Source organism: Macrobrachium rosenbergii, chromosome 5, assembly GCF_040412425.1.
Source record: "Macrobrachium rosenbergii isolate ZJJX-2024 chromosome 5, ASM4041242v1, whole genome shotgun sequence".
In the NCBI taxonomy this organism is placed as follows: domain Eukaryota; kingdom Metazoa; phylum Arthropoda; class Malacostraca; order Decapoda; family Palaemonidae; genus Macrobrachium; species Macrobrachium rosenbergii.
Genome location: NC_089745.1, coordinates 42350098 through 42365489, shown reverse-complemented (window position 1 = coordinate 42365489; position 15392 = coordinate 42350098). Strand labels below are relative to the sequence as shown.

Below are 15392 nucleotides of genomic sequence, written 5' to 3'. Positions count from 1 at the left end.
TATGTAAAACTTATATTGACAGCAAGGATTTTTCCATCCTAGGCCGAGTGCAGAACAACAACGACTTAACCATCCTCGAATCCATAATTATCAGGAAGACTGTGCCGTCGTTAAATACTCAATCGTCCTCAGTGAAATTGTTTATAGCCTAGTTTGGGCAACTGGTTTTCCTCACTCTGTTTGTACTTATTTATGTTATAGTCTTGTTCTTTCTTTCATATAGGTAGGTTGTTTTAAGATTTTAGTGAACTCCTTTTACTCATTATTGACTTGTCTTGGAATGAGGTGTTTTGTTTTAAATATTTTTACTACATAAAGAGCTGTTGCCATTGCATTAATTTGTTATTGATGTTCGCAAATTATATTATATTTTATAGCCTTGAAAATGCGACTTGGAATTCGTCGCGGAACGTCGGCATTGAAAATAAACTGTAGATGATGAGGATGCCTTTCCCTACTGCTTCCTTCGTGATGTATATATATATATATATATATATATATATATATATATATATATATATATATATATATATATATAAATTACTAAAAGGACCTCATTCAAACTGCATGGTATCTATAGATACCATCCAGTTTGAATGAGGTCCTTTTAGTAATTTAGTTAATGCACAGAACAATTGTGTATGTGATAAAGTTAATATATACGTATGTATACATATATGTGTGTGTTAGTGTGTGTATTAACAGATAGTTAGACACAGAGATAGATGCATAGATAGAAAGATATATATATATATATATATATATATACATATAAATACATATATATATATATATATATATATATATATATATATATATATATATATATATATACATATATATATACATATATACATATATGCATATATATAAGGGAGTACGGATAGGAAGAACAGTCAGCTCATCATTGATATATTTATTAATAGGTGCGCTTCGGGATCACCCATATCCCATCTTTTCTGGCTAAAAAGATACAAAAACACTAATTAAAACTGACAACAGAGCTTACAAAATTAAAATGCTTTAAAGATTGAAAAATGACAATGACAAAACAAGAAGTAGATTACCTTCAGTAGTAAAGTCCAGAGGATGAAAACTGAATAAGAGTAAACAAGGTTAGCAAGTAAACAAGAAAGGCCCGGGGTTACTATAGTACGACCGTTTTAGGAAGAGACTTTGCCCCTCTTAAACTGACCATTAACCTTCTGACTTCAAGCTCTCATTGTTTGCGCCTGTTATCAAGCACGTGTACTATAATAGAAAGTTCTGAATGAAGTTTTGTTGTCCCACTTAAATTTTAGATAAAAACAAAAAAATTCAATATATGAAAATGATAGATGCAAGAAATTTGGAAACCTAGATGTGCTTTCATTTTCAGTTTTGTTTATTTGGATGCTGTACTGAGCAATGTTCTTGAGTTACGTCATCTACTATAGTTTTTATTACTGTTCCTTTGCTGTTATCGAAGTCATATAATTGTGATATAGTTTTGAGCTTTTGAATTGTTTTCTTTCGTGTATGCCGTGATCCGTCTTTTTTCCTCCTTGCTGTATCAAGGTTGAATTTTCACTGTGCAGCTATAAAATAGCTCATAATAAATATTCTTTAAAATATTGTTACACCCATATATATATATATATATATATATATATATATATATATATATATATATATATATATATATATATATATATATATATATAGGGTATAACAATATTTAAAGAATGTTTATTATGAGCTATTTTATAGCTGTACAGTGAAAATTCAACCTTGATACAGCAAGGAGGTAAAGACGGATTACGGCATGCACGAAAGAAAGCAATTCAAAAGCTCAAAACTATATCACAATTATATATATATATATATATATATATATATATATATATATATATATATATATATATATATATATATATATATATATATATTACACATTTATACAGTATTAGATTTACCTGTGCTTTTAAAGCACTGTCATATGAAACTCATCACTGCTGTGGCATTTCTGTTATATGTAGATTTTTAAAGATATTTCTGCCACTTTCTGTCGAAAAAACAGATCTGTATTTCAATTTATTTCAATTTCAGTGTTCAACAGGATATCACACAACAAGGGAAAGCAATAAATTTATTTACAATCGAAGTATGAGGAGACATTACTTATGAAGAATCCTCGTCAGAGGATGCTACATCGATAACAAAAGAATCTATATATTTATCAATGCAAACATCTCTTGAAGCGTCATCTCTTTTTATATCTTCGGCATGTCTCACATCATTAGCCCAGTTGTCAGAAGATATGGATTCAATTGCTTCTTTGACCAAAGGAAGCAGGTCTGATTTTTAAAATGATTCTTCTTTGCCACGTATGATTTCACCTGCGCCCATATCAGTTCTGTTGCATTATACTGGCAGTGATATGTAGGCAGCCTAACCACTATGTCCATGATCTCTTGCCAGTCTGTCAATCACGTAATCATTTTCTTTACATGAATGTCTTTGCAACTTTACTAATTTTTTATTAGCCAGTCTTTAACTTCATCCTTTTTGGCAGACATTGTCGGAGGTTTATTAATTCGAACTGAATGATAAGAAGCGTTATCCAACACTATGATGGCAGATGGCCCTATATTGGGAAGAAGCTGGGTTTTAAACCATTTTTCAAACACTGCAGAATTCATCTGAATTTCTAGATTGCGTATCCCTTGTCAGCTGGGTGCTTGATCATTGATAAAAATATTACCCAGAAATGTGGTTAACATTGCAACCAATATTGTGATTGTGTCTACTTACTCTCCAATGTTATTGATGTACAATTAGAAGGAATAAATCATAGGTAAAAATTTTTTCTGTCATTCTCTCTCTCTCTCTCTCTCTCTCTCTCTCTCTCTCTCTCTCTCTCTTTTCTCTTTTTTTTTTTTTTTTTTTGCCCAGCTAGTGGAATAGTAAGCGGAACCATAAAAATGATGAACATTCTTAATGATTAGTTTTCTGACGAATATACAAATAATTTTTAACTATAATACACAACTGTGATGTAGCTGTCCTTTACGGATTCAAACAGAATTAGAGAAAATGACAAAAAAAAAAAGAAGACTGTCATCCTCAATCAGTGCAGTGCTTATACCTCTGGCAACACTAAACCCCGATATATAGTACTTATCCTATGTTTATTTATTTGTGTTGTTACATTAATTGCATAATATCTATATCACGGATCGCTACTATCACAATATTATCATATAAATAAAACAGGTTAATTTGCAGCAAAACAACAAATACAAACGCTATTACAATGATTGTTTACGATTTCGTGCGTCTGGTAGCATGCTACGGGTGACTACCGTCTGAAAACCCTCCGGATTGTGGTAAGTGTGAGGTCTCATCTCGGCCGTAATCAAAGGGTTAAGTTGAGTTACTTACTTCGTTATGTAAGAAACAAATTTTATATTTGTATTTTAATCATTATAGTATTAACCATCTAGGTCTGTTTTATCCATCGAAGTCTAGATTAGGTAATCCTACAGTTTAGGGGTCCAGATTCACTACATTACGTAAAGTCAAGATCAGCACACAGATATATGAAATACTTATTAAATCATGGAAAACAATGAAAAAAATGAGCAGCTTATCTGCTTAAAGAAGCAGATAGTAAAAAAAACCAAGGGAGTAAAGGGGGAACGTAAATAAACAAAAACATGTCGTAGGGGATACGGACCCATAGAATTTTGAGAAAATCGTAAATCTCTGCTTCTGTAAGCAGATAAACTTCTCATATTTTTCAGATTTATCAAAAAGTGGCTGCTGAAGAGCAAGAGCCCGTGCCAGGTTCCTACCTGGTTCCTGGTTCATAAACGCTCACTCCACAAACACAGTTGCGGGCAAACTATACACTATTCGCGTGAGGTGCAGATCTTTATTCCCTTTGTTTTTATACAATCTCTGCGTCCGTATGCAGATAAACTGCTCATTTTTCAGCAAATATACTTCATTTTTGCAGATCTGTCGAAAGAAGAAATTGAAAATAAGAATGAAAACTTGACACACTCGAGTGAGCAGTGAATTTGGACCCCTAAACTGTAGGATTACCCTAAATTACGTTCAGTTTCTTTTTATTTGGTCTTGAAGCGGTGATGATCCCAAACGTTAGATGGAGAAAATCTGCCGATTATTACGAGTATAAAATGAAAGTTTATAGATATTTACTTCGTGACACCATTGCAGTGTGATTTTTTACAGTCCATAAGATTTTTGCATACTACAGTATATTAGAGCTGTGCTTTTATAGCAAAGGTACTTAGGCCACGATATTTTGTAGATTTTTACAGAAAATTTGAATGTATATAGAATTTGTAGTTAAACAAGAGACTTTATTTCTTTCGTATCTAGGTCTGTTGTTGGAAACCCTGTGGCTTGTGGCTGATGGAATACCGACCTAAATATGGTAATGTCCAAAAATGTATACTATCTTCGCTAAGATATGTAGTCGACTAAACTTATCACAGTCATTCAGTGTTTCATTTCTATACACTGTTGTTTATTATACTTTAAAATTGATCCGTCTAAAACATTTAAATACTGAAATCAGCCAAGCAAAGATCATTTCCTTTGCCCACTGGTCACCATGGTGCAAAATAGGACCAACGTTGAAGAGAGAAAGGTCTGAGTTGTACGTCAGTCAAAGTGGTAACCTCAAACTGGTATAGGGCCAGAAAATAGCAGTGTGCACCGACCTCGTTTGAAAGTCGGCAGCTGACCTGAATAAGGCGAGATAATGAGCTTATTAGTATGGACATGATTTCCGGTTTTAGTTACGCTGAATACTTCCGGAAAATAAGAACAACATCGTTGATCATTTAATGAATGAGAGAGAGAGAATGAATTCATTTTATCCTATTTAAACTAACAGATGATTACTTATACATGTTGTATTTATGTGACTACCTCAGTTAATCCGAATTGTTAGGGAGAGAGTTAGGTAAATATAGTTTTTCTAGAACTTCTTCCGCAAAGGTTTAAGGGAAAGATTAGTGTAACGTGATGCGCTGTGGTAGCACCGACGTTAAGAAAAAAAAATACAAGGAAGCGAAGAAAGAAAAGATTGTATGGCTTAACCACGAAGGAAGAGATAAACATGTCTCAGGTTATGAAAAAATATTTTTGTAGGGGGAAAAACAGAATCGGGAAAGGAATTCCGGAATTTGGCAGTTACGAGAAAGTCAGCCAGTAAAACGTGTGACCGAGGATCACCGATTTTGACTTGAGTGAATGTGGGAAGATGTGGCTTGTCAAGTGCTGCGGCGCCGTCTAGTAGGAACAGGGAATGTTGCTTATAGGCTAACCCAATTTTATGGATTAGTGGGGTGGTCCGAATCTCGAGTCAGTATAGACACACAAAAATGTAAGATTTATTAATATCGATTAAACTGGTTTAGTGATCTTACAGTTATTTTTCTTTCAACTTTAGCATCTTGATTCTCAATACGTTTATTGATACATCAAATGTGCATTTGTTACCCCCTTTTCAATACCCGAATGGGAATATTTGACCAACAAAGACGACCATTGGTGTTGCGTCGATTTCACAGATGGGCTGTTTCCCTTGGCAAACAGACCTTGCAAACGATGCGGGGGGAAGTTAGCCGCTGTATCAACCCCCTCCCCCTCCCCCCAGCGACCCGGTCTCCGACACCAACATCTTCCCTGGGCCTCCTACAACCCCCTACGTGCCACTCCGCGCGGACAAACACAGCGCTTGTATCGCAGCTGGCAGTTTTATCGTGTTTTTGTTTTGGAATAAAGTCAGCGCGTTTGTGCGTCCCTTCTCAAGTAGGGGAATAATTAGGAGGGTGGCGGCTCTAAATTTGGTATATTGTTTGTTTTGAAAACGCGTTGATTGCTGTCAGTGCGTTTCTTCGTGAATGCTGTCTTGGAACAGAGAATTGATTATATTTTGGCTTCGAATAAGATGAGTAGTTAAGGGAATGAGTACTTGATTGACGTTAGTTTTTTTTTTTTTTTTTTTTTTTTTTTTTTTTTTTTTAGAATTGTTGAAATACTGTGACTTGTAATATTAAAGTTAGTAATATGAAGTTTTTTTCTACTATTTTTAAAAGCCAAAAAGAAGTCTTAATTTTAAAAAGATTCTGACAAGATCGCTCAAGGTTGTTTTTACTAGTACTCTAGAGAAATAATTTCGCCCGTATCAAATTGCTCAAACTTTCAGTTTGTATTGGTTATTGGAATGTCTTATGAAGTAATAAACCCAGGCTTTCGGCGTTATGTAATTCAGACGGCGTAAAATATCTTAGAATGTAAGTAAATATGTTGAAATGTTTTTTCGTTAGTTCGTTCTTGAAGAAACCACTGTAACTTCTAAAACGTGTTTAATATTGCTTATCCAAATTCGAATCATCACTTTTTACGAAAGAACCATCTCCTCTTTTTCAACAAGGCCGCGAAGACCCTCAAGATGTACGATTATGTTGTATAAGCGTCAGAAAAAGTGGATATCTTAGGGAAAAAATATGCCCATCCCAGTCGATGAAAAAACTGTTACGTCAGAGAAATGTTCCTGCAACTCGGTAGCTTCTTGATGTTTTATGGTATTAAAAATAAAAAAAGATGTGATAAATGCGAGACTCATTTTACCGATGCAGTCCATTGCGGAAGTGAAACAAAGGCAGTGCCGCAGATAATATCCAGGAGATCTAACATGGTAAATCCCTTTAGCTTTCTTCATAGTGATGTTGGGAGGGAAAACTACAAAATTCAGCGGAGGGAGAAGGGTTGTGCGAATTTGGGTCTCTCTCTCTCCTGAGGAAGCTGCATAACTGTTTTCAGCTCGATTACCGAAGATTTTGGATATATCGCGCGGAGAGCTTTCCCTCGGTAACGTGACAAGACAGTCATCCACTTTCTGTGGCTTCGTCTTTGGCTCATTTTAACCTAAAATGGTATGGCATCCGCCTCTCCTCCCCTCTCCTCTCTCCTCTGCTGCTTCTCCCAGTGATCCACTTTCCGACGGGATTATCATTTTTGCCGTAAGCTCTGGAAACTAGCTGCTCGTGTTTGCCTCATCTCGTATGCATTCTAGTTCATTGTGAAGTCGTTTGAAGCGAGTGCTGTTACCCCGCCTTGCTAGTTTAAATTGATGAGTTTTATCCACTTTTTTTTCGTGTCTTAATTCTGTATCGAAAATAATTACTCTGTTCTAGAACTTCTTACAAAGTTGAAGCCCTAAGCATTGCATTGCACTTCTCAGATAAGTAGATCAAGTATCTGTGACACCAGTTATGGCGCAGAAACAACTGCTTTATCGTTCCCATGTAGATGTTTCAGTGAATTCCGATTTTTCTTATGACTTACAGTTTTCAAAGAATTGATAGTGTAAATTTATTTGAACTTAATGATAATTTAATGATTGTTTCGAACACATCCAATTTTAAATTATGTCGTGATTCCCGTGTCTTATTTTTTTTTTATTCTTGTAACTTTGACATTCAATAAATTCGACAGTTTCGAGGATAGACCCTCACTTTGGGTACACAATAAGACCTTGATGGGTGAACAAAGGTTCCAGACCGCTGCAAGTGTCAGTGTAGTATAACCACCGAATAAATCACTTAAAAATGTTCTCAGTTGAGTCCCACTTCGCTTAGGCAGTTGATTGTATAGTTTATGGCAAGAAGCAATTCTGCCGAAAACTAGGCTGAATTATCCATAGGCTGACTATCATTAAAAGATGAGTGTGTAAATACCAGAACAGCTTAAACATTTGTTAACTGATTATTATTATTATTATTATTATTATTATTATTATTATTATTATTATTATTATTATTATTTAATAAAAATCCACAATTATTATAAGTAAATTGTATTAACATGCTAAATATAAAACCAAAGACTTTAGAACACCAGAGCGGTGTTTCTCGGTGTTTACGTTAAAATACAAAGCGATAGGGATTTTTATTACATAAGTTTATCACGATATTATGAATTTCTTCGCATTATTATTATTATTATTATTATTATTATTATTATTATTGTTGTTGTTGTTGTTATTGTTGTTGTTGTCGTTGATGTAAAATCGGCCCTAAAATTGAATATAAATCCTATTTGGTAACAGTCTTAATGTAACTGACATTAAACCATTTTTTACCATTTTATACTTGAATTAAACCCCTTGTTATGACGATGGTCGTCAGTGATTATTCAGGTTCCCAATTAGACAACATGTGTTTTGGGAATTCCTTTTTATTTAAAGCTGGAGTTTTTTTTTTTTTTTTTTTTTTTTTTTTTTTTTTTCGCTGAACGGGTGCTTGTGCAGAACTGTGCTTTATCTCTTCGTCATGACTCCTGAGATTCGATGTTGAATTACATGGCAGGACTTACAGAGAGAGTGGAGGGAGATGAATTGCTTTTTATTGTAACTCTATACCGAAATACCCTGCCACCCCCTCCTCTCTCTCTCTCTCTCTCTCTCTCTCTCTCTCTCTCTCTCTCTCTCTCTCTCTCTCTCTCTCTCTCACACACATATATATATATAATTATGTGTGTTTGCCCCCTCTCTCTCTCTCTCTCTCTCTCATGTGTGTTTTATATATATACACACATATATACATAAATACACTTACACAAACATACATACATGTGTATATGTGTGTGTACGGTATCTCTCTCTCTTTCACACACACACACACACACACACATTTTATTAAGAAAACTTTTTAATACTCGATTAGTTTGTGACGATGTTAGGTTGTTTCCTTAACTCTTGTAAAGATCACGCAATCTATGTGACGGAAATTTGGTCGAACAAAGCAAACGTTGAAAGGTTTCCTTCATCTCTGCATCAAAGGAAATTTACTTTTGAGGAAGTTGGCAATTTTGATGTTGTTAGGGGAAGTAGATGTGAAGTTTGACAGGAAAAAAAGAAATCAATTCGCCAATCTTAAGCCAAAATAAGAACATAAATCTTTTATTTTATTGCGAAAGAAAAATGTCCAATACCCACTAGGTCAGAAGAATGAAATAGATCTGTATTTTATTTCCATATTGTTAGTTTTGGCGGTTTATGGAACCATATCCCAAACTGGGCCATGATTCGATGCTTCTCGTCCCATACTTTAAAAATTTTATAGTTGCTGTAAATGTTCGACTTGCTGATTTCCTTATGTCCAGGAATGTTTTTTTTACATCAGTTTATTTTTCAGCGAACAAATTATCAATTGTTTCATTTACCTCTTGTTTCCTTGGAAAGGCTTTCGTATCATTTTAACAATTTAAGTGCCTTTAAGGCTTCTTCCATATGAGCGTGTACGCATGCGTGTATGCATGTTGAATAATGAATGATAATATCAGTAAAACTTCAAAGTTATCAAATTCAAGACGTAATGAAATCTTTGAGTTTATTCATCCTGAAACATTAGTATTTTCACGAGTGGAAGATATATTGGTCTTATTTTTAAGAGAAGCTGTAGTATTTACTGGTCGATAATGTTTGGTTGGAAGGGGGGCTATTTGTCCAAATTTGGTGAAGGGAAGGTTACCCTTTATTCTTTTGTGTCGTGCAGACTCGGTAAGCCTATGGTAGAGAGTACTTATTTATTGTATGAAGAAAATTTTCTTTATTTGACAATGTAATCTATGATAAACGATTATGATCTCCAAAGGGACTCGAAGCCTTTTTTATACTGGACGTAAGGAGAGCTTTTGCGTTTGCTGTGTTTGTGTTTTGTTTTGTTGTGAATTAACTCTTTGAGCCTGCGACATCTGTGTGAAAGCGACCTGGCAGTCCGAACAATGTGACATTAATTCAGGTTCACTTGAAAGAAAGACCTACAGAAAGGCCTATAGAAGTTGGTCGAATTCTTCCATTATCCGAACTCCTTGACCTGTACTCATCTGTGACCATCTCTAACTCCTTTTCCTTCTTCTGCCTCGCTTTAAGGAGGCTTGTTGGCCTCCCTTGTCTCTTTAAAAGGGCCTCGTCCACCTCTTGTGAACCACTAGTCTTCTGTATCTTTACCATACCCCAGTCGTCCTCGTCTGTGGCTACATCCTGTAGATTTAGGTATTGATTAGCTCTCGTGAAGGGGATTCGTTCGTTTGTTGGACTAGAGTAGAGTTGGTTCTGTTTAATATTCTTACTGGTATTTGGTTGAAGGAATTTAACTTAACCATTATAGTTGAGGTTGCAGAATCTAGACTTAATGCGGTTTATCCATATAAGAATTTCCCGAATGGTTGATGTTCTTACTGATATTTTGATTTTCGTGTGGTGAGTTTTAATGCGCATTGGATTCATTTTTTATAATCTCAAACTTCAGTTGGATTTTTAGATAAATATTTGTATGAATTTACCGGGATAAATATTTGGAGTAATGACTTCTGCTTGCGTACTATTGCCCTCGTATTTTTATCTCTTGAATATGTAATAATCCCTCCTTAACTGTATTATTGATCATTTTTCGTTGAGAAATAAGTGGAAATCAGAAAGAAGCGTTATGAGTATATCAGAGAACTGGAAATTTTATTACGGTCAACTCAGAAGCATCGTATGTCATTCATAAATTATGAAAATCATGTTTTGGACTGATAGAGACGTCGTGCCATGAATGGTTGTCGTATTGAATACAACATCGCATTGTGGTTGAGAAACGCCGTCGAAATGACTAATGTTTTATATGTTGCAATATCGATTTGCAGCTTGAAATTAATGTGAAAAAATCTCTCTCTCTCTCTCTCTCTCTCTCTCTCTCTCTCTCTCTCTCTCTCTCTCTCTCTCTCTCTCTCTCTCTCTCTCTCGGGACGTGTGCAAAAACTCAAGGACCCGGTCACTGAGTAAGCATTGGTTACACTGAAATGTAGGCACGCGAAAAGTAGGAATAAAAACAGTAAGTGGTTAGGTATTTTGAGGTTTAGTGATAATTTTTCAAGGTTCAGGTTCTGGACGAAAGCGGTGATCGTGTATCGATATATAAGATATACAGAAGGCTGTTAAGAGAAAGTGGATGAGAAAAGGAGATATATATTGAAAACTGAGGGGTAGTTCTGGGAAAAGAAAGATTATCATTTATTATTATAACTTGTTATCCCCTGTGTATTAATTTTGTGTAATGTACCGATTCTACATTATTGATCTCTGTATGTGGCCCTGAGATGAAATAAAGGATATTATTATTAGTAGTAGTATTAATGAGTAAGTGGATGCATGTGGAGAGAAGCTGTGCAAAGGGAATGCCGTCTTGTGCTGAATGTGGAAAGTGGAAACAAGACTGATCTGAATAATGTAGTAGTGGAAAGGGTTAATGTAAATGAGAATGCTCACCTAAGTGATTGTATTATTGACGATGTAAGAAGGGTAATTAAAAAGATATAGAACGGAGAGGCATCTTATGGGGTTGATGGAATTACAAGTGAGAGGTGGTGTTTGGTGAGGATAGCTTGTTGATTATTATTATTATTATTATTATTATTATTATTATTATTATTATTATTATTATTACTATTCAGAAGATAAAACCCTGTCCTTGTGGAATAAGGCCACAGGGACTATTGACTTGAAATTCAAGCTTCCAAAGAATACGGTGTTCATTTGAAAGAAGTTGCAGAAGATAATAGGAAATATAGACAGAAGAGATCAGTTATTATAAAAGAAAAAAGGTAAAGTGATAAATAGATATATTAAAATATAAATAAATTAATAAGATACAAGGTGAATAGTTTTAGGATTGCATTGCATCTTCGCTTGAATTTTTGAGGTTCTAATTGGTTGATCTTTGTATTTAATTTATGTCGGATTATATGAAAGGGGTAGTTGATTCTTTATATAAGAGGACAGATGACAGAAATGGCTATGAAAAGTGTATGATACAATTTTTAGCTGATAAAGAAAACATACCAGGAGAACTGGTTGAGGAAAAGAGAAGTTTAGTAGTAGAATTCGAGAATATATTTATACATACGTATATGATACACATATATATATATGTATGTATGTGTATATATATACACACACTCGAATTCTTCGCGCTTTTTGGATGCGCTTTTCATTTTATATATGTATATATGTATATGTATATATATATATATATATATATATATATATATATATATATATATATATATATATATATATATATATATATATATATATATATAATAATAATAATAAAACACATCGAGCATCAAATAAGATTACACAAGTTTTAGTGGTTAGTTCAAAGTAATACAATGACTGAGACGGGTTGGGGGTGGGGATTTAACTGCGCGTGCTAGGATAATCCCACAAACAAACCCCACGAGAGAGAGAGAGACAGACAGACAGACAGACAGACATCGGGGCCAATCGCGGTCTCCTCTTCTACGGCGCCAGCCACTGGACTCAGTCAGTATCCAGCGAAGCATCATAGGTACCGGTCGTGCTCGTGGCGTGTAGACGCACTTCGTCGTGCGTCTTGGAAGATTTGTTCCGTAAACATATACCTCCTCGCCTTTGTCGCTTGTTGCATACAAATGTCATTTTAAGTTTATTTTAGGTTTTAATGGAGTGTGAGTTTTAATCGGTTATATCGTAAATTTTGTTAGAAAGAGGCGAATTTCTCTATTGTGGAAACTCGATCCTTGCTGCAGTAATTAAGGAAGGAAAATTATCGGTAATATCTGCTCTGAAGACACTAGTTATACTGTAATAGTACGTCGGTTGTGTTAGAGGATCACTTACGCATTTTTTGGGGGGAACGCTCTTCGTGATATAGTTACACAAGCGTATATCGATTGTCATTTGAAACTGTTTTTAGAAAACGTTTGTTTTATGAGGTTCGGCGTGTTTTTTTTCAGGTTCAGCCTTTTTATCAGGAAGTACAGAGTTTGATGATATCATTCATCTGTCAATTTAATGTTTGGCAGTTATGCAAATTTTTTATATACTTTTTTATTTTCTACACTAGGACGCTATTATATTCAAGCATTTCATCCAGTGGTTTTATATGCAGTTATTGTTATATTATTTTACTGCCATTCACTTCGTTTCACCGTTTTAGAAACAGAAAATTTGTATTTAAACCAGTTTTATGCCTATTTTGAAAGAAATTCCTTTTAGCACTTCGCAAATCTGATAAAAAAAATTCGGGGAAAGAGTGTAGGTTGAAATGTATATTTTTACAGCTTAATCCTTCCCCCGTTGAAATTTCCAAAGTGACTTGAAACTGGAATACACATTTGACAATGTTTATTAACACACACACACACCGTTTCGTTTCATTCGCGCTAGTCTGTGAAAAAAGACTGGCTGTTTTATGCAGCCCTTCACCAAATAAATGTGGATATATTTGACCGATGTCGGCACTGATTAGAGAATGTCATTGTTCATGTCTGTTGTATTTTTGACGACTGTATTACGTATCTAGCTTTGACCTTCCATTTTCGTGGTGTATGATAGGTATTGATTCAAGTTTGCGACAATTTCCCTTTAGTTTTATATTTCTTCTTTGAAAGACTTGCTTCCTCGTTTTCATATTTTTGTAGCTTTATCGGACGTTGATGTTGTTTGTAAAGAGTTGTGATATATTGGCTTGCTTAAAAAAATATTTAGTTAATCGTCGATTTCCTAAGGGCTGTAAAGAAGTATCAAAATAAGCTACCCATACAGCTGCTAAGTTCCAGAAGTGTTTTTAACCAGATACGTGTTCGATTATTGTTTTGGCTGCCAGTTTTGTTATAGAGATTCATTTCGTAAATCCTTGTACATCATTTAAATGAAACGTGGCCCATATTCGAGGTCGATAAGTAGCAGCACACTTAACAACTTATTGTGCAATGCAACACACACAGCAGAAAAACTTGCAGGATGCCGTTTTCGTATTCCGTACTGCCGTACTATTCTTGGTGCCTGTTTTCAAGATGAATGCTTATTGGGTGTTTATGGAAATGTATATTCATTATGGTTGCGTTATATTCGTCATCGATGACCTTGCACCTGCGATATAATTTAACAATAGTAGTGATAGTGTTTGTTTTCATTATTGCCATTTCGTTGCAGTGGGTGCAATACGATGATGCGAAAATGCTTTTGGGAAGTTAGCGGTGATATCCGATTCAGTATCGTGGCGTAGTATATAATCAGTGGTCATCTCTCCTGCTATTATAGAGCCTTGAAATCAGCAAAAAGTACGAAGGTGCTGAAGCTTAGCATTCAGCAAAAAGTAGCAAAGCCAGGGGTCGTCTTCAACTTAAATTAGACGGGAAAAAAAGATTGGATTGGGAGGATATAACTTTAAAAAGCAGATTACCTTCGGCACTTAGCGGCCACATTGTTAAAAAATTAAGTGTAGTATAAAATATAAACAATTCTCTTTTTGTGTTTGTATGTAACGTGTGTCTGCGTATCATCCAGATTCAGAAATATGACAACTTTCATGGGGAAGTGTTCCACGCGGAAGAGTTCTTCGTGATCTTAGAATAGGGTGTTAGTTACCTTGGCTTGTCAGTGATACCAGCTAACTTAACATAATGGCCTTGTTGGGTTAGGAAGTGATACCAATTTATTTGATAATTTTTCGTGAAAACTGCCCTTGCTAAAATACGCTATGCATTTTAGTCTCCTTGAAGGTCTCTCCATATTAGTACCAAAGACATCTTAAATTTAGGCCGAGTTTCATTCGACAAAATTGAGTGCTTACGTTACGTTCGTATGCAAGGTCATACTGTGCCTTGGTATATGCTGTGTAATCCCCGTAGGGGAGTAGCGCCGCCAATGCACCTCACGCGGTGCACTGTAGGCATTATTTGAGGTTCATTGCAGCATCCCTTCGGCCCCTAATTGCAACCCTTTTCATACTTTTTACTGTATCTCCATTCATATTCACTTTCTTCCATCTTGCTATCCACCCTCTCCTAACAATTGTTTCATAGTGCAACTGCGAGGTTTTCCTCATGTTAGACCTTTCAAAGCTTTTTACTCTCAATTTCCCTTTCAGCGCTGAATGACCTTATAGGTCCCAGCGCTTGACCATTGGCCTAAATACTATATTCCATTTCAGTGCTGCGTAATGCATATGTAACCTGGGTTACAGTAGGTTTCGAATGCTGAATTGGTCTAGTTGTTCATACAGTTGGATTCTGGGTACGAACCTTCACAAGGTCTGTTGGGAGGGGCAAGCGGAATAATGAAGGCGGTGTTGTGTTGCATAACTGGAAAGAAAAAAAAAGGATAAAGTGACAACTGGCAAAAGGACAAGTAAGCAGCTTCTTCTTGTGGAAGATGGTATAGGAGCGAAAGAAAACTGATAGTAGATGGGTGTGTCTTGGTAAAAAAATATCATATTTGTTGCAGCTCACAAGGCCATTCTTCAGAGAGGAGGCAAAGGTGCTGTGAAAAAAAAAGT

General features: G+C 35.2%; 1 protein-coding gene across 1 annotated transcript in view; it reads left to right on the top strand.

Annotated features, from left to right (window-relative positions):
• Positions 1-15392, top strand: part of LOC136838721 (uncharacterized) — a 418623-nt gene that overhangs the window by 377763 nt on the left and 25468 nt on the right.